Raw genomic sequence first — 25,135 nt, 5'->3', positions numbered from 1 at the left:
CTCAAAGAGGAAAAAAACTGTTCTGGCTAAGTCTATAATTTGGAGTATCTTCAGAGAAGAATGACTTCATGAAAAGGGAGGCCCAGTGTGGCCAGCCTCTTTAAACAGTTAACTTGTTCTTTATTTAATTGTGAAGACTAAGTGACAGGTAGGAAAGAGCTTTTGTAGGAACGTGGGAGTCTTGAAGCTATAGAAGGAAGTTACACTGTGCATGGGAGTAGCATGTGGGTAGGAGTTACAGACTACTGCTCTATTGCTAGTCTAGAATAATCATGCATAAACATCTTTACAATGGCTCCCGAACAGAATTAATAAACTCCTATTAAAGGCACTTGATACGTTATTTTGTGAAAGCACATGCTACCTATTATATTCAGGAACGGAAAAAAATAATAATTTTGCATCCAGGAACAAAGATTTAAAAAGATCCTTTAACTCTGACAAAACAAAAGATAATACATTTGGATTTTCATATATTAATTCCAAAGCTGACATGCTCTACTCTCTGAAAGTATGAGAGAGAAGCTGGCTTTGTCTTGGAGATGTCATAACCTTAACAGATTAAACCCAGGAAATGGGCAATAAACACCAAAGAACAGCCAGGGTGGCATAGTAATGCTCAGTCACAGATTGCTCCAAACCTTGCCCTTGGGGGGCTGTGTGGTAGACATCCTGCATCTTAACAGAAAAAGGGTCACTATTTCATGCAACTAGTAATAGAATCCTGTCTTGCAAATTAAAAGGCACTGAAGACATCCAGTTTAAGTACTGTGGTGGTTCTCACATGGCTGTAATTCTAGACATTTGAATTGCATGAAAAAAGAAAGAGATCATAAAGGTAATGATAATTGTCTACCTTTTGAGTTAGGTTCACCTGTTCACACTCTCATTCCCTTACGCTACACTTTGCGCATTTATGTTATTTACTTAACTGATTACAATTATTTACTATTGCATAGCTATATCCTGCTGGACTGCATGTTTCAAGGGTTTTGAGGTCTAGTTTTGCTCCTTCTATAGCCTCAGATTCTAGGAAAGGCTGGAATTATGCTAGGTGCTCAATGACTATTTGTGAACTGGGTAGGAAAGTTGACAGCAAAAAGACAGTGAAAATGCAGCAGTTACTGGTGAGCTGGTGACCTACGGTCAGAAATGTTTGAAAAGGGAAAAGAACGTTCAACATTGTCTAAAAATACATCAGTACTGGGAAGGCTCAATGGGATCAGGTCCTGTCAGTAGTTCCTCATTGCTAAGGCTGTGGCAGAAATATGGGCGTTCAGAGCCACCCAGGTGTGGCCATTGGGACCAATGGCACATTCACAAACACCATAAATTAGGACTTCTAATGCTATCTGCAAATGAGAAATGTCCTATTAATGTATTTGTATTTATGATTTAACCATGTTATTTTGTTGAATGAACTCATAAAATAGATAAGAATTTGTAAAACTTTTTATTTTCGAGAAAGTTATACATACAGATATACCTATATACACATATATGTATATATGCACACTTTTATGTGATACGCACACACATACATACATATTCTATAGTTTAATATTAATAAATCCGAAAGGAAGTGGCCTAGGGCACTTTTGATCTCTCAGTGGCCCTAATGTCATTCTCAAGGGGCGCTCATGATCACAATTTCTTAGGAAGAGACAGGATATGGAACTTTAAGCAAACAGCAACCTAAGCATTATAGAACATGTAGGGTTATGTTCTGTGTGGACTTGACTATATCTCATTTGTTTTTAAGCACACGGACAACCACTGATGCTTACCTGGTATAAGGTGAAACGTATTTAGTTTGCGTGAGAAGCCCCGTGTCCCATCAGGTACATGGCAAAGCTGTACAAGCTCTCGGCAACCAGTCCTGATGCCCACGTATCTAGATGCCTATGTGCACCAGTTTGCCCAAAGCTAACTATTTGAAACAGAGTCTCCTGGAGAGAACATTGTTTCTTTTGTGCCAAATAGACCTTATTCACCAAAGGAAGAAAATGGAGCAGGTCAATGGATTGCCGCTGATTCTGGATAATTTCATTTCCTAAACTCTAGCTCAGTGGGAGGAAACCTTGGCTGCACATTGGAATCATCTGAGGAACTTAAAAAAAAAAGTACTGATGCTTGTGTGCCACTCCCAGGAATTCTGATTTGATTGGTCTGGATTGTACTCTGTGGATCCAAAGTGAAGCCAAACTCAGGAACCACTTCCCTACTTTCTGTCTTCCCGTTTCTAGGACGGGCTTATAAATGCCACCTCATTTGCTCTTAGGAGAGGGCAGAGAGACATTATGTGTGATTAGAGTCCCTAACGTTCCTGAATTTACTAGTTTCCTTTCTTCCTTTATTTCAGGAGGGGAAATAGAGAGGGAAGGATATAATGGTGGGGTGGGCGGTGGGCAGCTTAGAGGGTGAGAAAAGGAGCCCTCTAAGCTCTGCCAGTTAGCGGTTCATTAGGGTTAACAGGCTATCTTTTGTCAAAGCAATCACTTTTGAAGGATTAAGCCTCAGTCTCACCTTAGTGTGAATGACTTTAATCAGATAATCTCCTATCACCTAGCTGAGGATCCCCTGTTGAAGGCCTGGGGGGAAGCAAGGAGAGAGTTGCAAGGCCAGCCTGGGACTCACGGAGGGCAAGGTGAGCAAGCCTGCTGTTTGGGAACTAGACTCCACCTTGGTAAGCTAATAGCAGCAAAAAAATGAAGAAAAACAAACTTTGTTTTTTAAAAACTTGTAATTAATTCATTTACTCAGAGAGAGAGAGAGAGAGAGAGAGAGAGAAGGGGCAGAGAGAGACGGAGAGAGAGAGAATCCCAAGCAAGCTCTACATTGTCAGCACAGAGCCCAATGCTGGGCTTGAACTCAGAAACTGTGAGGTCATGACCTGAGCTAAAATTGAGAGTCGGACACTCAGCCAACTGAGTCGCCCAGTAAAAAAACAAAACAAACAAACAAAAACAAACAAACAAAAAAAAACTTTCATTGCCAGGGCAACGATTTGTTATGACGTTTATACGATCAGGTTGCTTGTCTGTCTTACGGCCCTTTATGTCTTTTCTAGCCTTTTTTTTTTTTTTTAATTAATGTTTATTTACTTTTGAGAGGGAGAGAGACAGACCACAAGTGGCGGAGGGGCAGAGAGAGAGGGAGACACAGAATCCGAAGCAGGCTCCAGGCTGAGCTGTCAGCACAGAGTCCTACGTGGGGCTTGAACCCATGCACCGTGAGATCATGATCTGAGCCGAAGTCGGATGCTTAACCGACAGAGCCACCCAGGCGCCCAATGGTTATTTTTATTTTTGAGAGAGACAGAGCATGAACAGGGGAGGGATAGAGAGAGAGGGGGGCACAGAATCCGAAGCAGGCTCCAGGCTGAGCTGTCAGCACAGAGCCCAATGCAAGGCTTGAACTCAAAAACTGTGAGATCATGACCTGAGCCAAAGTCGGACACTTAAGCGACTGAGCCACCCAGGCGCCCCTATGTCTTTTCTTTCTTTCTGCCATGAAGCACTTACCATGTGCCAGGTAATTTTACCATTTGCCAGCTGCTTGGGAGTCTGTGAGGAGCGAGGCCTGGTGCAGCCCGGTCGTCCTTACCATCTGCCTGGCACATGGTGAGAAGGGTTTGTTGGATTTAATTGAACTGTTTCATTGGCTACACTTTTTTCCAAGAGTGTGAGGTTTTTTCCCACATCTGCCTCCCCCCACCCCACCCCAACCAGCTAGACTAGGCTGTGAGTACCTTGAAGAAATCTTAACAATCTCTGTATCCCCAGTGCCAAGCAAACTCTTGGCGTATGATCAGTGCCCAATAAATATTTGTTAAATGAACTAAGGAGCAATAGCCAGCATACTGATGCCTACATTAGGATATTAGGATTAATGTAAGACTACTGCTCTGTTTCCACACTACTGGACAAGGCAAAGAGGGGAAAAGGAGAAAAAGAATATGAATCCCCCATCATTCATTAATGTGACAAAAGTTGTTCTTTTTCAAAAATCCTTTAGGACATCTCTTGAGAAATGGTCTGAAGGTAATTTCAGGAAAGACAGGTAATAAGGAATAAACGGAGTGGATAAGATCCAGAGAGAACTCTCATAGGAGTCCAAAGAAAGGAGTCCAAAATAAAATGCGTAGATAGATAGACATTTAGGAAAGGAAAAATCAACCTTGCTATTGGCATTTTCAGAAATTTGTTTGCATTTAGGAATAGATAAAGCAATGGGCATATTTTCAGGTGCTTTTATTATACGTAGAAATGTTGGGATTGCAGTATAAAAATAGTTACATTAGAACATTTATAAGACTTATTAGGCACTATTTTTAAAAGATTACAAGAGGACTCTGGGCTAAGCTGCAACACACAATTTTATGAGATGGTAGAAAGCATTTCATAATATTACATGTAATTACATCCTATAAACATATATGAGTAATACATCCACTCTGACTTTCTGGCTACCTGTTTCATATTTATTTTGTAACTGCTTTATTTATTAAAAGACCACTGTTGTATATTTCCTTTTCCTTAGTGACAATTCTCATTAGAAGACAGGTGTATGTCCCAGGTAGAATGTTTAGAAATACATTAATTTTAGACACATTAATTCAGGATCTGGGTTATAGGTTGTGAGACACTACACTGTGGGGCAGGAGTCTTAACCCTCATTAGCTGTGAGGTTTTGGTCAAGGGCAATTCTCCAGTCCCCATTACCTCATGTGATAAATGAAGATTAAAATGTATGACATGAGAGATGTCATTTGTTTTATAAAGTTATACTATGAGATTAGGTGGGAGAGAAAATGGAACACAAAGTTGCATATATAGTATAATATCAATGTAAAAAATGTGTTGAGAGAAGCCTGAAAGGAAATAAACTGCAGTATTACAGTGACTCTCTCTGGGAATTGGAATCACTGCTGATTTTTATAAAAATATTCTATTTTCAGTACTTTTGAGTTTTCTATACTGTGTTGACTTTTAATTTTTTTATTTTATTTTTGGGAGAGAGAGAGTGTGTGTGTGAGCGGGGCGGGGGGGGGGGGGCGGGAGGAGGGGCAGAGAGAGAGGGAGACACAGAATCCTAAGCGGACTCCAGGCTCCGAGCTGTCAGCACAGAGCCTGATGTGGGGCTTGAACCCACGAACTGGGAGATCATGACCTGAGCTGAAGTCAGAGGCTTAACCGACTGAGCCACCCAGGTGCCCCTATACTGTGTTGACTTTAAGCAAAAGCATGTGCGTGCATGCACACACACACCCATCCACTATAAATCTTACTTCCCTGGGGGCATGGATGTGGTCATCTTAGAGATTCTTTTTAGCTCTGAGATGTAAGATTCTAATGTTTACTGTATCTCACTTCCGCTGGCCCTCAGCCATTCGCTGTCCCTGTGGTACACTTCCTGCCCCTTGTTCTGGGATTAGACCATTAGCCTCCACATAGCAGTCAGGACAGTACTTCAGTTCTTTCTGTGAAAAGCAAACTTGGATCATGCATCATCCCACCTCTAATACAACGGAACACTTCAATAGTCGTTACTGACCGCAAGCATCATGGCTGTAGTTATACATTTTGAGTGTGATTAATTTGATTGGCATTCATTGTTCTCACTTGACTGTAAGTTCCTTGAAGTTGGGTACCCCATTCATTTTTATTCACTGTTGGTTTTCTAGCCTTTGTGTGAACCTGGAATTCAAGACTCTAGACCTGCAGTTTCCACCTCTTTGAATGGTCTTTCGAGATGTTCTGCCCCTCCTTGAGGTCTCTGCCCATCTCTGACCACCTCAAACCTTGACCACGCTGTTTAACATGCACCCCCATCCCATTAATCTGCTTTCTCTTACTTCATAGCACTTATCTTCATCTGAAATTGCTTCCTATGCTTATCTGTTTCTTTCTATTTATTCTTTACTTGTTTAGTGCCTGGTTCCCCATAGCAGGTTCTAAATTCCTTGAGGATAGTAACTGAGCTGTGCTAATTTCTCTAACTGTATTGCCCAGAACAGGACTTAGCATGGTGGGTGCTCAATCAACATATGTGAAAGGAACAGAACGATTATGTGAAAAGTGTTTTCTGATAGAAAAAAGGAAGGAAGAATGGAAAAAAATGGGAGGAAGAAGAAAAAAAGGAAAAAAAAAAGGTTGAAAATTGTACTGAAATCTAGGGTGGCCCTTCTTTCCATTGAACGTGGGGAAACATGATGTCTATATTAGATACTGTTACGGCCCCAGTGTTTTTAAGAAAAACAATGACAATAAATGGTCTGAGAGAGTCAGAAGACACTGATGCCAGTTCTGCTCTGTCATGGGGCCAATTTACTTCTACAATGTTCTCTGGTCTAACAAAGGAATAGGGCCAGACCGTCTCTAACGCTCGATTCCCAATTCAAATTCTGTGGCTTTAAACTTTTAATTCTGAAATGTATTTGTTTTATACTGCCCTATTGCCAGATGCCAAAATAATTATATTGAAGATTTAGATTCAACTTTTAGGTAAAATAGCTTAATTGAGATATGTCCAAATCAAATTAACATTTTAAACCCAACTTTAGTCTTTATAAACATTTTAAGACAAATATGTTGATTTTATATAATATTTTCACACCTATGTGATTTACACATTAAGTGGCATATGTATTATATATACAATGTGTTGTATTACATAACATACTATATATACATAACATGTAATAGAATATGTTATATTTAAATACTGGGTATAATTTATAAAACTTACTTGGCAAGTAAAATATAAAAGGTCCCTGAAGGTAAACTAAAGTCATATAACTCTACCAGTATATTTATTCAGATACTTGAACAAATTTGAATCCAGGCTATAGAAGAGTGCCTCCCTCCTCCACTGTGAAATTTAATAGAGATACATTTAATGTATCTGCTTAAAATGGATTCTCCATACAAAAATGTTTCCAACTCTTCACTGCCTTCCAGAAGCTTCTTCTCTCAACCATATGTATTTAAACATGAGCTAGAAAGCAAAGATCTGCATCTGGGTCTCAGTTTTGACAGTATCTTGCAATGGATTATTTTTATCCTGGTATAATAAAAACAGTATTCCTAGATCAGTGATTCAAGACCTTTTCATATTTCAATTTTTTTTAAAAAACATACCTTTTTGGGATATTTTCACTGAGTTTTTGTTTTGTTTTGTTTGGCCAGGAAAGGCAAATCACATTTGGGAGGCTATGAGAACTTACTGAGCTATAAATGTGTATGTAGGACAAGGAAGATACAATTCATACACACGCTCACCACATTTACACAGGTGCTTCACAGACTCCCATCTGAGTGAAAAAGATAAATGCTACCATTTCCTTTATCTGCATTATTGGTGAACCTGGTAGTTGATATTATCTCTAAAAACCATATTGCTTAACTGCATTTCTATTGGGATTCATTGGTATAATTAAGACTTGAATGGTTTGAAATATTTCAGAAACCGGCAGTGAACATTCTTTCCTTTATCTAAAAAGGTAGTTCTGTTTCATCTGAAATTGTTTTCTATAATTTCCCTCTCCATCCACAAATGACCTTCTTTTTATACTTATGGATCTACTCACTCATGAACCTGTGAACTGTCAGTACACTTCACAGAAGCATAGGAAACCATACTGCTAATGCTCTCCTGGCACTGAGGGACTATCATTGGTATTCTAAATGGGAAACTATTTACTTTTTATTACTAATGATTTTTTAATAATTTCCACAATTTAAAATGTGGTTAGAATGCTACTGGTAGTTGAAAGCTAGCAACATGATTTAATATTTTTAACATGTGATCTGGTTCTTGTTACAGTGCTTCAAAATTTTCAATATCATTACTCATGTTATAATATCATCTGTAATAATATATTAAGCAAAGTCACTGGCAACGAAGTTTTATATCACAATTTATTTTGACACATTTTTGAGTCCTAGATTGACCATTATTTCATATGAGTTTTGTTAGCCATCCCTTTTTCCTTTATCTAACGTAAAATAACATTTTTTTCTCTTCTCAGTCATTTACGAGGATGTTTATTTTACCGTTTCTAACATTCAAGGGTCTTTCTTGTATTTCTTTGTATTCTGTTCGGTGGAGCAGAAAATCTGTCTCAGTTTCAATTTCTCTTTTGTTCCCAGAACTTCCCCCCTTCTCCAGTGCCGAAGTGGAAAAATAATTTCCCTTCTTGCACCATACACAGGTCCAAAGTCCTGTTTTTCACCATGTTGCTCCAAACAGCAAATTTTCTAACCCACAAGAAAAGAGAGCACCAAAGTGCTAACTTGGAAGTCTACAAGGGTCTGAGAACAATTGAAAATAAATTCCCACAATGGGGATTAGTCCTTAGCGGTCCACTGGACATCCTGAGGTGTGTGTGGAAGCCAGCTAGGGCACCAACCTGTTAGCAGACGCATAGGTGGCCCAGCTCAGAAGTCATGGGTTCGTTGTCATGGAGAATGAAAGGCAAATTGAAGACATTAAAAGGCAAGTAGCAAACAATCCAGTAGGCTAAGCCAGGGATTTGGGAGTCTCCCAAGGTTCCTCCCTTCCTCATTCCCTGTGTGAGTCATTTTTCCAGTCTGTCCACACCCATTCACCCTTCTTCTATGGGCCGCCACCCCGCACTCCCATTCACCCTCAAGCTGCTGCCACAGGATCTTTCTGAAATACAAATCCAAACTCTACCTACCTATCCCCTTGCTGTATAAACTCTTCCATTTCATCATGGTTTTCAGAGTAGAGACTCCTGGGCTTAACACAGACCTGCTTTTGGCTCATCTCCTGCCACTCCCCTACACTTACCCTTCCTTCACCTCTAACAGGAAGGCTGGTAGGCCCGTTGTATTGACCATGCTCTTTTCTTCACTTGTCCAGCCCCAACTCCCTTTCCATCTCGCTAATTCCTATATACCTTTCAAGGCACCTGTTCAAAATAACTCCTCCAGGAAGCCTTCCCTAACCTTCCTCAGGCCCCCTTGGGCTTGCCTACACCATCTTAGCATTCACCCCTCAGGCAGAGTTAATTGGTTTGTCTCTTTCCTAGTAGAAGTATCATCCTTGACTGTGTAGGGACTGTGTTACCCATTCTTATAGCTTTGGCATAGCAGGCATTCGATGTAGTTGTTGCAGTGAATGCTGAATTAGAAGGAAGGAAGTCCTCATAGCTACTAATTGGCAGATAGAGAATGCCCATTCCTGTCCTCTGAGAAAGTGTCAGTGTCCTCTTAATCTACTTCAACTGTGTGTGTGCTTGGGTACTTTTTAATGATTAACACTGATAAGTAGGGCCATCTAATTAATTAATTAACTAGTTAATTAATTAATTAATTTGTATGGAAGGGAGCAGTGCACAGTATTAACTCAGTGTTTTGTGGATCTAGTCAAGGGTCAGAACTCAAGTCTGTTATTAGTGCCTCTGGACTTATTTCTGAACCTTAGCACCTTTCATGATCTTTTTCCTTCTCCTCCAGAAGCCAGCCGCACCCTCTTTAACACAACTTAATAAAGTTGTAGGAAGAACACTGCACCTTACCTACCATTTCATTCCAGATTGTGTCCAAAACATGGAACCAATGGTTTAAATTAGATTCATTATTGAACAAGTTATCAAAATTCCTTAAACCCAAAGGAAATTCTGCCCCCAAATCTCCAAAACATTATCACATCACATTAACCCCAAATTCTTTCCATTCAAAGGGAAGCCAAGTTACATCTTACAACACCCAATGAATTATGATTGGGGGCTGTGGTTTCTTTTGCTCCAACAATAATATGACTTATGTGCCTTAGAATATTCCAGTATTTCAGAAAATGGCATTTTATTTTTAAAGAAGGAGCTGTGCTTTTCTATAAATCATGTAATGCAGAGTTGGGAAGAAAGGGTTTTACATTCCAAATATTATTTACAAGCTAGACGGGAAGCTGGAACAGGAGTTTTTGTGCTTGTGTGACAATCAGTTTTACTAAGGAACTGCAAAACTGCGCACACGCCGTTACTTGAGGCAGACACACACTGGCAGCCTTGCAGATGTTTTTCCCGCCTGTGAGCCATCCAGGTTCAAAAACTGTGTGGTGCATTTTAAGGCGGCAGCCCCATCCGATCCTTACCGTTTCATGCCGATCGGATTCTCACCTTCAACCTAACCTTGCCGGCTTCCTTATAAAAGACCCATCCACCGGCTCTTTTAAAAAAAAAGAACCTATTTGTCCGCCCGGCTGGTCGGAAGGAGCAGAAAGTAGTAGGGGTGCGTCCCGTTTGCACTATAGCTCGGCTGCAATAATGTTGAACGTGTAAGATGGAACATACCACCGGTCGGCTGCGGGGATGCACCTCGCCAGCGCCGGCTGCGGCTTCCTTTTGCTCGGTGCGCCGACCCGCGAGCGGCCACGACCACCCCTTGCGGACTTTGTTCGGTTGAGGGGCGCCAGGGCGGCCCGGGGAAGGGCGGGAGGGCGGCGGAAAGTTGAAGAGCGTTTTTTCGCGGCCGCGTGCGTCCGGGAGCTCGACGAGTCCGCCCCGGGCTTCCTGGTGGGGCTGGGCTGGCGGGGGAGGGGCCGCGCAGCAGCAGCGGAAACCAGACCTCGGCGATAAGAGGCTGCACAGCGACATGCAACAGTCTTTCCACTGCAGCTGAATGAGTTGTGGCGCTCACAATGCTCCCGTGACTGGGAACTGACAAGTTCAATTTTAAATCGCGGGCCTCTTGGAATCAGGACTCCCACAATGCCTTGGGCACTCGGTCGGCAGTCGGGCTGCCTCTGAAAAAAAATGTGAGAGGTAAGTTTCCCTGTTCACAGTTTCCTCGCGCTGCTCCGCTGCTCTGCATTGTTTGTACTCTTTCGGGGCTGTACATGGCTGAAGGAGGAAGTGAGAGGAGGCTCCGGCCGGCTGCGTCTCGTAGCGGCAGCGGCTGGCTCGCCGCGGTGGAGGCTTCCCTCTCGCACACCAGCTCAAGCTGGAGGGAGAGCGGGAGGTTGCAGCTGCAGCCCAGCTCCGAGCCGCCCTTCCCGGGGCTCTGCGGACACTGTCAGAGCGCAGCCAGCTTCCAGCTGGCAGCCGAGGCAGAAAGAGCAAGAAAGAAAGAGAGAAAGAGGCGGGGGGCGGCGGTGGTGGGGGGGGGGGGGGGATGAAAGAAACAGGTGCGTGGAAGTGTACTTACAACTTAATGACCTTCGTCAGGAGGAGACGCGAGCCCATCAGACGCGAGCCACGGTGTCTCCCAAGAGATCCCGCATCCCTGTCCCCGGGGGCTGCCATCCAGCCCCGGTTTTCATCTGGGCCAAATATGTGCACGCAAAGGTTAATTCTCTGCCTGCTACCCATAAATTACGCATGACATGTTTAGCTGGGCTTCCTTATATGGAGAGTGCTGTATTTCAGTCCAGTTTGCCTTTTGCCAAGTTTACAGGGCGGAAGACGCCCTGCATGAGAGGGCTCCTCTCTCCCCCCCCCCCCCCCCCATCGTTTTGTAGTGCGTCACTCAAAAACTGTAAGAAAAGTAAGTATAGACGCTCTCTGGGTGGAGCCGCAGTTGGTTGAATTGCTTTCACGAAAGGTTGAGGAGGAAAAGTAGTTAGTACTTGGGTTCTGGTTTTTAGACAAAAGCAGGACAAATATGTAGTCCCCCCCCCCCACTTTTTTTTTTTTTTTTTGAAACGGAGCCGGAATCTGTTATTGGTAGTAATGTGTCATGTGAGAATACTTTGATTCCAGAGCTTGTAACACGAGCAGGTATATGGTGGAGCTTGTGTTGGCCCCTCTCACGGCACTTTACAACTACAGGGGTGTTGCTACAAGAGTCATTGTGTTCTTAAGTCTCTCCCTGGCCTGAGAGTAGACGGCTGCTGCTGAGATTTGATGGTGTGTTTCCGTGGAGTGTGCTTCCCTGGGATTAAAACGGAGTAAGAAGCTGCCAGAAAGGTTATTTGCCACTGTCTTTACTTTGTGTGCCCACCAGCACAGGCACAAGCGATAGCAGATGGATGGTAAAACTCTGCCGTCCTCTGAGGCGTTTCTTAAACAAATTAATACACCAAGAGAGAAGTCATAATTAATGCCCTTTGGATTTGCAGGCCCTCTGCAAGGCGCTTTGAAATCCTACACCCGTGGACGCCGTGTTCCTCCCTCCTGGGTTTGAACACAGTGTCTGTTTATACACAGAGGGTATTTAGTACATAACTAGTCTATACCCGCATAAGTAATCCACTCCATGTTGTCTGTGTGGGTTCCTGAGAGCGTTGGTGTCTCTCCTTGTCTTGCTGTTGAGATAGGAAAAAAAAAAAAAAATCACTGAGGCGGTTAAAACGGAAGTTCAAGGACTGTAAAACTCATCTTGAGAATATTTAGTTCAATACTTAGAATGCCTTAGATGTAGAGTTATAGCCAGAGACACTGAATAAAGTTACTTTGTAGCCTGAGAAAGCACACTGTTGACACTTGTATCTTTGCTTTCTTAAAGTCGGTGGGTGACAGCTATAGCTAGAAACTGTTTTTTTAGGAACCTGACAGTGTTCTGATTCTCATCCATGTGGTGTATTTGCATGGCGGTGAAATTCTTTTGGATTATTGTGTTGGTAGGGCTTTTTTTCAAGATGTAGACATAGTTTTTAGTTTTATTTGTTTAATGGGGGGTTTCCCTCACCGAGCACTACAAAAGTTTGCCTTTTGTGTTTGAGGGAACAGGTTAGGTCAGCACCAGAAAACCTGTTCATCCATCCGTCTATAATTACAGTGTCACTTAAGACATAATAATCAGGTTTTATTATTACTAAGAGACTCAGAAAAGCTCGCATGTGCCTAGTTTAATTTTTTTTTTCTCATGTTACTAAGAACAAATTTGTGTGCAGATACACATCGAGTGTGGTACTCAATGCAGCCATGCCAGTGGAGAATCCAAAGTGTTTCATGGTTTAAAATATTATTGCTTGTGTTTACATTTCCACATTTGAGGCAAACTTAAGACTCCAAGTTGAATTCATTAAATTCTGTTTCCAGCATTCTGTTCTTCCTCTGGGCACAGAATTCCTATGAAATGAAGCACTGGGTTCTGTTCCAGACCAAGAACAGAGTATCCCAAGGTTTCTCCTGGGGTGAGGGGAAGAGTCAAATCATATTTCTCATTGAACCAGGGCGTGTTACTTTATTATATAAAATCTCCTATTTTTATTGTAAGCAAAAAGGTTGCCCTTGGCATTTATCAGTGTTGCCGTTCTTTAGACCTGTGTTTGATATCTCTATTTATGAAAACAGATAATAGCCTTTTGCTGCACCTTCAGGTTTTCTGCTTGATGACTGAAGATGCACAGGTTCGAGAACATCTCAGATCTTGCTTAGAAGAAGCTAAAGAGACTAGGTCGCTGGGGTTTCTTACGCCCTTAAGAGAAAGTTATCAGGGTGCGCAATAGAAAGGCAGGGTGAGGGGAGTGAAGGAAGGAAGCAAAATGTATTCACTTAAATGTTTGGCTCAAAATAAAATCCTAGCAGCAATGCTGATTATAGAAGATGTTACATAGGAAGATTTTGAAGTGATGGCCTTTTAGGCTCAAGAGCTTCGTATTTTTGGAAATCCAGAATTGCCACCCAATGCGGTAGCCACTAGCCACATGTGGCTGTCGAGCATTTGAAATGTGGCTAGTTGGGACTGAGATTTGCTCTAAGTGTAAAATACCTTCTGGATTTGGAAAACTTTGAAAGAAGGGAAGAATGTAAAGCATCTGATTCGTATTTTTAATACTGATTATGTGTTGCAGTGATAATATTTTGGATAGATTGGTTTCAGTAGAATATTCAGTTAGATTAATTTCACCTGTTTCTTTTTACTTTTTTAAAATACGACTACTAGAAAACCTAAAATAACAAATGTGGCTTGTATTACATTTCTATTGGACAGTGTTGTTCTCAAATAGATCAGGGGAGCAGAATTCTGAGAGAAAGCCTCGTGAGTTTGCTGGTTAAAATAATAAAATTGACTTTTATTTTCACAAGCTAAAAAAGTATATTATACACACAAATACCTTGTCTTTCTTATCCATTGTAACCAAAATCTAAGAAAACACACTACCTAACATCTATTTTTATTTCCTCAAAACTACTATTTAGTTTAGAGATTTAATGGTGAGGTAGTAATAACAGAGAAAAGGCTTATAATTAGTGGATGAGTCCTAACACCTCTCAAAGGCCAGAATAGAGTATGATTGCTACTTAGGAACATTTTAGAGACACTATAGCTATCATTGTCCTGAAGTTACCAAACATAAACGAGTCACTAAAACTTATTTTAAAATAGAGTTTTTGGTAAATAGCAATTATCCTCAAATGCTTAATATGTATTTTCCTTTCCTATGACTTTCCTTCCTTAGAAAATAAAAACATTAAGTAAATCCAAACAAACTCCTGACCGAATTGTTAATTAATAAATTCACAAGAATGAGATTTTCACTTGTATGGTATAAGGCATTGTTTTGAATATTAGGAAACGTAAAAATAAGTTTCTGTGGTAATATGGGCTTTCAGGAATTTCTATACACGGAGACATTGTCTTTATAATTTGAACACATTCTTGAGAAAGCATCTGACTAGCAAACAAAGCACAATGGCATAGGTCCTGGAAACATTCCCCTCAGATATTTTCATAACTGAAGTCCATTTTGCCATACACAGTGAGTGTTAAGCTGAAAAAATGCGCTTCTTTTTTTATCCATATAAAGCATGCTTACTTTTATTTCCTTGAAGGATGCCAAAGATATAGGACAGGATGGATGTAGTGGGTTCTTTCCACGGGCAGGGCAGGTTTTAGAGAACCTCAGAAGAGTTGCCTCCTGGCTTGGTGCCATCTTGAATCTGTCTCCCACTATGTGAGGCATAACTGCCATTAGTGTCGATGCATGTAGGGAGTGTGGGGGGAACAACGATCCCCATTAACTTTGCATATCATTTCTGATGAGTCATGGAGCATAGTCACTAATGGTTGGAGAGATATTGATTGCAAAGCAGAGAATTCAAGAACAGCTATTGACATGTGGCATTAAGTGTCTCTAGACATATTTTATATTTTTAGGTTTGAGATAGGGAAATTGATTTTTATGTAGTGTTTTTCATATTATACAAATATATATTTATATAAACATTACAGCTATATCCTGGAAAAAAACACTTAGCAAATACATGTTTATAGGTTTTTACATATTATTAGTTTTTAATGACTTTAGTACCTCTTTTATAGACAATTATTTACGTTTTCCAAGAGACATCTTAACATGGGTGCCCGTGACATCCATAAAAATGAAGAATCTTGAAAGCATTTATGTTATAGTATTAGGCACTATATAGTTGACACTTTTCCCACTGTTTTTGAGGTCTTATTCAGGTTTCTGTGATTACCCTTTGCTAAAACAGTTCAGGATGTAATAATCTCATGATGAAAGGTAGCCATCTTGCATGGAGTGAAGAATTCCTTTTCCACTGAGATCAACTCTTTTAAAAAGGAGATGTTTCTGAAATAACTGTTATGCTTCCAGTAGTATGTATACTGCAAAAGAAAAACTGTCATCTCCATGGGCGTTGTTTTAAAAATTGAGAAGTATAGGGGTGCCTGGGTGGCTCAGTTGGTTGAGCGTCCGACTTCGGCTCGGTCATGATCTCTCAGTTCATGAGTTCGAACCCCGCGTCAGGCTCTGTGCTGACAGCTCAGGGCCTGGAGCCTGCTTCGGATTCTGTGTCTCCCTCTCTCTCTGCTCCTCCCCTGCTCACACTCTGTCTCTCTCTCAAAAATAAATAAAGATTAAAAAAATTTTTAAATAAAAATTGACAAGTATATCTTTTGTACATCCAAAGAGGTGAATAACAGTTGATAAGGTACATACTCACGCATGTGGACACAATTTTTATGTGAGTGTTTGTGTGAAAGCTAGGTGTGCCCTAGACAATGCTAATAATTTATTCAAATAATCTGGATGTTAAATAACATCAAAGTATTAAAAAGATTTGTGCTAAATAGCATATAATCTAAAGTCAGTGCAGATATCAACTCCTGTCCCTCTTTAACTGATACTTCTTCCTCCAAAGAATTTTTAAAAGGAACTTACATTTAACAGTATATTTTCATTTTTAAAACAGCTTGGGAGCTATTAAGTAAGAATGAACTTGTTTTAAAGAGCTAACAAGATTCGAGGATCATGGGAACAAGTTTAATCATATGAAATAAACATCACAGTCGATTTGAGAGATTTTATTTTGTATTGTTGATTTATAAGTGAATATGTGTTGTGGCAAAAATAGCAAGCTAGGCTCAGTGAAATCTACCAAACTTAGCCAAAGTACGCTTGTTCAAAGAAGTAGCAGTCTGGTAGCAGAAGTTAGGAGTTTTGAAAATAACTGTAAGTAGAAAGTGAGATTTCATAAACAGTGGCTTGGTAACATGGTTTTGGAAGTTCAGATAAGGAAAACTAAGTCTTAATGTAGCTCTGACCAATACATATAATAAAGGAAACAGTCCTAACGCATAAATAATGGGGAAAAAAACTATTCTTTATTTTCCAACCATAGAAAAATATTCTATTAAGCCAGTTTTAATTATATATATTCAGTGATATTTCCATATTTCTCATGCATTTATATTTAGCATCCCGACACGGGATTTTTGTATGTGTTCTAGTCCATTTATTTAGTTCATTTTTCTAGTAGAAATATATGGATTTCCAAATGTCCTATATGAGAATAATTGATAGCTTTTGCCATCAGTTTTACTGTTGAAGCACCAAATAGTTACTGTGTGTCAGGAGACCAGCATGGGTAATGGATTTGAACAGTGGATGGAGAGAAATTGCCAAAGACTAGGTTGAAAGTAAACTGACAGTGACAGTGAGGTTGTTTACAATGAGGTTGTTTTCTAAAAATCTATATATTAAAGTTAAGAAGTGGAAATAATGCTAAAATGTATTGAAAAAGCAGTAATTTCCTTTTGGGAAAAGAGATGCATAAAGCGTGATGAGCAGCATTGAGAGAAGTATATATTAGCCAGGAGATTTTAATCAGAAACAGCCTGAGTATCCAGTCTAATGTGACATTGAATGAAAGAGAAATGAAGAAATAAAAGCAGAAAGTTCTAACTGATGGTTTCAGACACAGGTATAATTGTCCCAATTAGGAGTACAGTTTTGTGGGTTTTGAAAAATAATAAATGCTTTAAGTAGATAGTCTGTGGAACGTGTGGCAACATCATCTATACCTTCTTATTTGAGTTTGCAGCAGACTAACATCTGTCTACAGTGATTGTGACTGAACAGACTCTTCCAGAAAATGCTAAAAAGTGTGGTAACAATAATATGTGCAGTGGGAGTGTGAGGAAATATAAACAGAGACTTTACAGTTTAATAGTCAAAACACATCACAAGCATGTTAAATAGCAAGAATGCCAAAATAAGGCATTATGCAGTTCATATTTAGAACATCGTTAAAGGCATTTTTTGAACTTGATTTAGAGTTAGAACTTACAAGACCAGTCAGAGCTTATAGTATCTACAATTTGTAATCCTGTGTCTAGCAATCTGTTTGCCAGCATTGTTGATGGTAGTAGTAATGAGACATTTACATTTTATTTGTTTCTGCCCTTCTCTCATTGCAAGAAAAGAATTACTTTTGCAATGACCTTTTAGCACTCCATGTGGATGGGTAGCTCTTATCCTAGCAGAAAGATAGTCTGGGGTCGGTGGTGGTAGTCCGGATAGGTGACAGATACAAAGAAAGGAAGGCATAGAGGCCTGCTGTCCGGCAAAAGTTGTTGGGAAAAGCTCTGAACCATTGGCTGGACTTGTGACTCAGCATTCCTCAGCCGGAGGCCCCCTCATTGATATTTCTCTTTACCAAATTTTAGTTTCAGGAAGTAGTATACGAAAAGATACATCAGTTCTTATAAACAGCTTCTAAGTTCGTTTTGAAAGCCCCAGTGTTTGTTGCAGTGCAAGGAGAACAACAAAAACAGACCTCACTGGGGGAGAACTTTTGAAAAGTGGAACACACTCTGCAAATGTAGGAGGTGATATCAGTGTTACTATTATCATTTTAAAATTTCCAGTTCTGGATATACTTACTGCATTTTTGTCTGTGTTTTGAAAGGAACAAATGACTTTGTTGGTTGGGGGGGTGGGGTGGGTAGGCATAGAGAAGCTTCACAATGTATAGACTTTATTTTATACCAGATCTGACTGGATATGTGATCTGGGAACAACCATTGACTCCTTCCAGTCCTTAAGTTCTGTATCTGTGAAGTTCTAAACATATAAATAATAATTAGTAGAAGTTGTACTTTGCTGTCCATTTCTTTATAAAATAGCTCATTTAATCTTTTTCTGCAGCTGTAAACTAGGCCTTATGACCTTTATCTTTAGGATTAAGTAGCATGGCTAGACAGCTCTTTTTGTCATTTGTAGAATTATGAGGCTTGTTTTCTGTCTTTATTCAAATGTCCATGTTTTTAACCAATTGGAAATGGTCTATAAAGAATAGTAATGAGGGTAAGAACTGTCATGGTGATTACTTACATTTTGGACTGCTTCCTATGTGCCAGGGTAAGATTTATGAATCAATTCATGTATTCCTCAGAACAACCCTGTGCGATGGTTACTGTTGATATCTCAGCTTCGCAGATGGGGAAACCGAGGCACTGACAAGTTAATAGTCCCAAGTGGCGTCGCTAATAAGTAGCACAGCAAGGAGTTGAACCAGGGTGGCCCAGTTCTAGAAGCCATGTTTGTACGTGAAAGAATGAAAGTAGATTTAAAGAATGCTTGTGTTAGTGTGCATGGGAGATCAAGACCGCAGACATTTGGAATACTTTAGCAGAGTCGCACTTGCTCCAGTGTTTGGGGAGGCTCGAAAAGAATGAATAGAAAGAGGATAGAGAGAAAAGGCACAGGGGGAGGTGGGCAGCATATAGAGTAGGGAGAAGGGAGGAATTAGGTGGGAAAGGAGGTTGGCACTACGCGTTGGGGGGGCATTGAGAAACAGGTGATACGAGTTTGACACCCAGCTGGGAACGTGAGACGTTTGGCCAGGCGCGTAACCCGACAGGCACCTATTTTAGTGACAATTTAGAGGAAGGATAGGACGCACAGGATGCAGTAGAGATTGTAGGAAAGAGATGAAGGACTGAGGGAAATGATGGGAAGTGACAAGGAGGACATGTTCACTGGGGGAGAAGTGACAGGCATAGGGTCCATAGGATGTAGCAACTGACTAGATGTGGACGTGAAAGGGAATGGGAGGTGTTAAAAATGATTCTTAAAATATAGTAAGAATCGTTTAAACTTTTCATCGGAAAAGTTTTACATAAAAATTTCAGTCTTTAATGTTAATTCTGTTCATTATGTTGCTACTTGCGAGCTCTTTTATGATCAGGAACTTTATTCTAAATACCAGTAAGATAAAAACACTTGAAATTGCGTTCTATCAGGAACTCTATAACTCGATTAAGTGGACGCTGCGTGTTAACTTCTTAAACCATGCCATTTCTGTGTCCACCTCTTTTAAATAAAGCACAGGATCTGAGGAGCTGTAGAAGGTCGCCAAATTCTTCATCCCAAATTGGTAATTCTGAAGTAAGCATAATTTCCTCTTTAGGCGTATGTTGTTATTTGCTAGGAAGTGTTGCAATGTTGGCCAGGTACTTCTGGTCCCTCATTAAAGGAACACCGGTGTAACCTGGCCTCTGTGATAAAGCAAGTGTCACACAGATACATGATAAAGTAAGTTTGCAATGTGCTCAATGCCACTGACATTTCTGCTTCTCAGACCTTGCTATTTTAGGGAACGTATCAGTATAACTGTGAGATTCTCTTTCCTGGAAATAAAACTCCTTAATAATCAGACACTGTTACAAACAGAATGATGTACATATGGGAATAAGTAAGCAGTTACACTGAGTTAACAGTTTCTTGGTGTTGTGAGGATAGTTATGTTTTGAATGGAATAGAAAGCTTTAGAGGCATTCTCACTGGCCATTTTGCTTAAGGTCCTTACATGCTTTTTACAAGTAAATGGCTTAACATAGTTTAAGCAGAAAATGTCAGAGCAATGATAGATTATGTTGTATTTAACATGCATGGACAGATTCCCATGAAATCAGGACAGTTTTCAAGAAGGAGATTCTATTTATACCTATTTACCACTTATTATTTCTTTAGATGGGTATTTCCATGAGAAATAATAAAAATTGCTCTGTTTATGTCTTTATAGCATGTTTACAGAGAGCTAGAGAAAATAATGTTAACAGTGCTTTATTTCAGCTTTTGTTTTTATGCCTCTTAGTATTATGTCAGAGCCACACTTAGGATGTCTTTTTCTATTATTAGTTTATCTGATTTTTGCCTTGTGCTTATAAAGATAAGATAAAAATCTGTTCAGTTGCACTGTTAAGATAATGTTCACAAAATGTTCATTTTTTAAAGTAAGATTAAATGGTGTTAAAATTAGAAATTCTTCTTTGCTTTCTCTGTTCATTGGGCTAATTTTAACTAGACAAATTTACTCCAAATTATTTTGAGCCATTATTTGAATTTCATTGCTCAGACATTTCAGGGAAAGCTGCATTGTCAATTTAGTGGCATTAGATAATATTTGGTTTTAAATGCCCCATCCAGAAGACTTTGAGAGATACGACGAGCATAGCAAAAGTGAACAACAGGGAATACAAGCAGATCTTTGACCCAGGTATAGAGTCTCTCTGAGGTATTGCATGACCTTTTCAAAAACTAATTTGAAATATCCAGAAGAATTGAGACTGTTGAAAAATCTATCCTTCAAGCAGAATTGTGCACGACGCTTTCTGGGGGACCTACATTTACTGAAAATTGCATGTGGGAAATGACTCAGAGAAACAGAGTTTTGAGGATGGGTTTTTAAAAGTAAATATTATTTAGGGAGCAATTAATACTGTGTTGGGAGAAAATATTGTGTCTGTTTCTCAGTAATGGATCAAAGTTTGCTAAGTGCTGAGGTCTTTTCACGTAAAAAGCTATTCTGCTATGTTAACCATAAGGCCATACAGGGAAATCAGTTCATCCTTTGTGTTATGCTAAATAACCAATTAACAAACATACTTTGAGTACCTATTAGAGTCAAGGGATTATATAGTAGGGCAGAAGAGGATCCAAAGGAGAATTACTTAGTTTCTCTTCGTTGGCGTGTAATTGAGCTGAAGAGAAAGACATGAAAAGTGAATAGTACAGTTGAGTATTGGTGCTATACTATTGAGTACCAAAGGAGGAAAGTCAAGGAAAGAAGAAAATCCAAAGAAAGGAAGTCTTAGTGGAACTTAGTAGTCAAGGTGTGCTGTGTGGAGGAGAAATTTGTCTATCTGTTCAGCGTTTGTAAGGAAACGGGATGAACAGGGGGAAAGTAAGGAGGCCAGCTACCATATCCGAGTGTCTTCTCTGTGAGACGTTGCCAGCTTATATTCTTTTTTGAAAGAATCACCTGGTAATGGTGTTAAACAGGGAACAGGCCTTCGTGGCAGGAGCCATCATTCTCTTGATAGAGGTAAGGAAACAGAGACGCAGAGAGGTTAACCTGCTTGCCTGAAGTCACACAGCTGGTGAGCAGCCAAACTGAACTGAACCCCTGTCTTTTCTTATTTCAGAACAGAATTTTTTGTTACCTCTTGATGATTCTGCTGGGGATGCAAGGGGTATAGTTACGATACAGTAATTTTAAAACTTCACCCATACCACAAATGACACAAGTCAGGAAGGCGTAAATTTAACTTAAAAGGCTGCCAAATAAACTTTTGTCTTTCTGCTTTGACTTTGGCTTATAGTTTGACAAATGCTTATAATCTCTTTCTTAGATTTATAAACAAAACAAAACACCCTAGGCCTCCTGTCTTCAGCAGATATGAAAAGGGCTTGCAATGGTGTGACCTGTTACAACATTGCGTTTCGGGAGGCTCTCCAAGGAAGCTTTGTGAAGTTTCAGGAGATAATTTACTTTCACACCAATAATGTGATGCTATAAAATTTTCACTGAGAAATGATAGGGGTAGCTCCAGAGCACACGCTAAATTCATTTATCTTCCTGATGTGGTTATTTCATGCTTTCGTGTTGTATCATGTTCACACAGCAGTCTGTGTGCCCTCAGCCACTGTGTGGCACAGCTTAGGATTTCAAGAGAGAAGCTATTAACTGAAGACGTGTTCTGTTGGAGACATGTCACTTTGCTAACAAATTCCTCTCTTACAGAGCTGTTTAGAACACACAGCAAATGAAATTATATAATGTCTAGGGAAGGAAAATGGAAGGCTCATGCCATTGTTTTGGGCCTCAAAGGAAAACCCTCTCACGTAGCAAATACCGATTGAGCACAGTGTCCACGTGCTGCTTGTCGTACCCCTTTGTCCTGTCCCGGGCAGAGGTAAGACATGCTCTGTTCTCAAAGTAGTTTCCAGTGTAGTGATTGAAATATTCACAAGTAATGTACGGGCAAAACAAAGTGGGCACGGGAGCCAAGAATAGGCTGCTTGTGGGCAGAGTGTGGAATTTGCCTAAAACCGTCCAGTAGACACGTTAACTCTTTACGTGCTCTGTATGTTGGAGGAAAGACAGAATCGACTCACAGTTCCTTTTAGTTATGTGATTCAACGCTTAAGGTGCTTGTTTTTCTGTGTAAGGATTGGATACATCAGCATGACCCAAATGTAGTGGCATCCTAGATGAGACAGAAACGATGGCTTGATTTCGGATGTTGGCACTTTGGGAGAAAGATGGGGACACATACTTCATCCGAAGCTTCTTAATGCTAACTCCTTGAGTAGGAGGTTAAATCACTCAGTATTGACAGTCAAGTTTCAGAGCCTGCGACTTTTATGTTAAAGGAAAAATCTGTAAGAGAGAGGTGTGTTGTATTTTACTTTAATGACAAAGGGTTTTGGATATGCACACGATGCTCTTTTTCCTCCAGCTTTTTCTTTGTGTGCAGGAAATAAAGCTGTATTTTGTAGGCTAGCTTCCAAACTTTGAAATGGTGAAAGTGCAACTGTGCGTATTTTGTACGACCCCATTCAGCTGTGAAGTGTTCATCCCTTGTTTCCAGGATTTAATCTGCAGGCTGGGTTAGAAGACTCAGAATTTTTATTTCATGGCTTACTACTATTCATTTTTAATCATAAACATTTATTTAGAGCCCTCTGCATAAAAAACTCCACCGTGAGATTTTGACTGACATTTTCAAGAGAAATGAAGGATATGGTTTCTGCTTTTTTGAAGTTGATAGCCTAGAGAGAAAAGTCCATTTTTAGTGAAATAAGAAAAACAACCAAAATCACAACAGGGCCAGACCATTAGCGATCGTCATAATTACAAAAATAGCCACTTACTTGGTAGGCACTTATTCTTTTACATATGTGACCATGTATGGTTCTTTCCCGGCACTGTGAGATTTATGCGGTGCCTTCCCTCTCTCTGGTTCACAGGTGAGAAAATGGAGGCTTGGTGAGGCTGAGGTCAGGTAATTTGCTCAGGGGTCACGTAGGAAGGTACCACGAGTGCTGAGATCTTAACCCAGCAGCTTGGCTTCTTGTCTGTTTGTTTCCCTCAGTATGCTGTGAATGAAGTACACAAATACTGACAGCAGTAGAGATTTGAGGCCTAACCCAAGTTTGTTCTGGAAAGACCTAACGAAGAAGGGAAGATGTGAAAAACGGGTTTTGAAGCAATACGGTCAGACAAAACAGCAGAGACCAGGAAGTGGACTTTTGGAGTTTTGCTGGCTTGGGAAAAAGAGCTAGATCAAGTGTGGTTTGCATAGTATTAGTTCTACTCACACCTAATACCCTTTGCCCCAGCACTCACCAAGATCAGCGAAATCTACTTTTAGACTCAAAATCATTAGCACCTGTGAAGTTTCTGATGTCACTTCTGAATGACATAGCACACTGCCAGTGGCTCAGTTGGATGGCTTTAAGTGGCCCATTTTAAGAAGTGTCTTGAGCCCAAAGACAGTATTGCAGACACTCTCCCAATTTATTCAGCTGCATTATTGAAAGCATTAGGGAATTCATTTCTCTCATCACTAAAATACAGAAATCTGTTGCCAACCTTAAAATAATCACAAATGTTATTGAAAATTGACAGTCATTTGAAGACTGATTAATCTTCTGATTAAATCTTCTCATGTTCCCTCAAATCCCTATCAGGGTAATTAGAGTGTGTGCATGTGTGTGTCTTGTGTGCATCTATGTGTGTTAATCCATATGTACATGTATATTCCATAAAGGATTACAAAGTAGCACAGACGTTATAGCTAAAAATGGAATAGAATAAATGTATGAGGCTAAGGGATACATTCACCAACCAATGTTAGTTTATGAATTTGGCTCTGAAATATTTATTTAATATCATTTTGTGGTTCTCTGCCCTGGCTACAAGGAAGACTTGTGAAAACATAGCAGGAAATGGAAATAAAAGATACTCTAATATACATGTATCATTTTGAATACATTATCACTCCAGTAGTTTTGAAGGCTTGAGATTAAATAGTTGATAGATACTATTATTAAGAACCTTAATCTATGTCTTAATGAATTGATTTCCACTGCTGTTTTCATCCACTGCTGTTAAACTTTAACCTAGTCCCACAGCAACAGTTTTCTGTTTATAAGTGACCTGACATTCATGTATTCAAAAAATATTTTCCCTTTGTGTACCAAGCATTCTCAGACATATTTTTAAAGAGAAATACCCCATGCTGATGTACTAATTTTTTTGGCAAGAAAATTAAGCACCTGTATTTCAGCCCAATAGTTCTATGATAAATGAAGAATAGTTAAATGTGAAAGATTCTGCAACATTCACTTAAATATTAATTTGGGTTCCTTTATATTCTAGGCACTGTGCTAGGCATTGAATACATAATGGTTAACACAAGCAGATGTAATTATGAAAGTGTAATTATAAAATTTAGACATCTCTCAAATTTCAAATTGGCCATTGCAGAAATAATGACATTATAGTTCTTATTGCCACAAAATTTAAATAATCTTTTTAGAAATTAAAAAAAAATTATTTATAGATGTCAATAAATATTTATTTTAAAGCCTCTATCCGTGTTAGGTTTCCTGTGTAGAAGTGAAG

The 25,135-nt window shown here is 39.8% G+C and overlaps 1 protein-coding gene across 4 annotated transcripts in view; it reads left to right on the top strand.

Annotated features, from left to right (window-relative positions):
- Nucleotides 1–25,135, top strand: part of MBNL1 (muscleblind like splicing regulator 1) — a 206,159-nt gene that overhangs the window by 12,968 nt on the left and 168,056 nt on the right. The window contains exon 1 of one of the 4 annotated variants that reach the window (XM_053903702.1): nt 10,677–10,792. The exons of 1 other annotated variant lie outside the window; for it this stretch is intronic. The gene's annotated coding sequence lies outside the window, so the exon portion shown is untranslated. Of the gene's footprint in view, nt 1–10,676; nt 10,793–11,917; nt 11,936–25,135 lie in introns of those variants that run through there. 2 more of the 4 variants (XM_019439947.2, XM_053903707.1) reach the window with 2 other exon arrangements.

Source organism: Panthera pardus, unplaced genomic scaffold (genome assembly GCF_024362965.1).
Source record: "Panthera pardus isolate Hobbes unplaced genomic scaffold, ASM2436296v1 HiC_scaffold_16, whole genome shotgun sequence".
NCBI classification, from domain to species: Eukaryota; Metazoa; Chordata; class Mammalia; order Carnivora; family Felidae; genus Panthera; species Panthera pardus.
Note: the sequence above shows the minus strand (reverse complement) of the source record. Positions and strands in the feature narration are given on the sequence as shown.